Genomic DNA, 1483 nt, shown 5'->3' on the forward strand with positions numbered 1-1483 from the left:
GACCTTTAGCCTCACTTTGGTCACATCAATCTGGTGTGTTTCAGACTGAAACCGACACAAGCTGAATAACATGGACTGCTTTCTGATTAATTATTATTATTAAGCGTATGGTGAATCGAAGAAATGTCTCCGATTTTAATCCAAACCTAGATTTAGGCAACAGATAAGCAGCGGTGTCATTCTTTTAAAGAAATAAAACAAAGTCTTCAAAATGTTCAAATGGTTTATGGGTTGCCCTGATTAAATTAAATCCGCAAGTTTCATGTGTTATGTTTTATGTTGTGCACCATAAGTAGTTGGACATTAAAAACACAATTGTTCATTGACCTTTGGCTCTAAGATCTTGGGAAATTTGCCGTCCCTTTTTTTTTGAGAATCAGAACTTTGAGGTGTTTGAGATCCCGCTGCCAATCCATCCGGAATCTGCAGCGATTTGGAGCAATATCTGTCTGATGACATTAATAATTAACTCGCACATCAGAGCCCCCGGTAGTTAATTCTACTTAATCCATCCAGTAACGTGTTGCTTTAGTTAAGGTGCATTCTTAACGTCCAATTGGTTTAATTCAACAGATGAATTACTGTGCGTAAAGTCAGGGCTAAATGAAATAGTACTAACCCGAACCCTGCGATTGTTTGATCCAGTGTGAACGCTGAGTTGTCTACAGCGGCAAAACTGAAAACCGACCAGGTAGAAGCTGTTCATACTCACGGGAAAGGAACTCCGGGTTAATGCAAGATAATAGCATCGGGAAAAGTTGCATTTATGAGACTGAATACAGTGGGAGTGTGCTCAACAAGTGAACAAGTGTTAACAAGAACACCTGCGCTTGAGGGTCTCCTCTTCTCCATTCTAGATGCTGCAGACCATTCAGCTTCGCTTCACAGCATCACAGAGTGTTGCATGTTCAGACTGCAGAGACTAATACCAAACCTGGCTGAATTGTTGGAAATTTGGAAGCGACTGTTGGTCGTTTCTGGCGGTCAGTTGTGAAGATATCTTGCCCACGAAACCTTCCCTCTTATTTGCACAGTTCATTGTGTTAACTTAAGAAAGTAAGACAAATGTTACTTCATCAGCAGCTGCCCAGAACTTTGAAGTAGAGGATTTTTTACAGTGTACAAAATTCTGAAGGTTTAACATTTACATTCTACAAATGCAAGCCTTTTTTTAAACGAGCTATGGACGGCAGATAAACATTCCTTTTGGAAATAATTTCGTTCGGAGTTTTACCGATTGTTCAATTATTTTTTTAAATTCATCCCTGAGATGTGAGCATTGCTGGCAAGGCCAGCATTTATTACCCATCCCTAATTGCCCTTGTGGAGGTGGTGGGGCCTATCCAGTGTTGTGAGCGAGGGTACTTTCAAGATTTAGAGCCAGCGAAGGAGCATAGTTCCAAGCCAGGATGGTGCGGAAATGCTATGGAAACTTTTGAAATATTTAATAGTTTTGGGGAAAGGGAGACCCCAATATTTCTTG

This window comes from Carcharodon carcharias, chromosome 14 (genome assembly GCF_017639515.1).
Source record: "Carcharodon carcharias isolate sCarCar2 chromosome 14, sCarCar2.pri, whole genome shotgun sequence".
Taxonomy (NCBI): Eukaryota; Metazoa; Chordata; class Chondrichthyes; order Lamniformes; family Lamnidae; genus Carcharodon; species Carcharodon carcharias.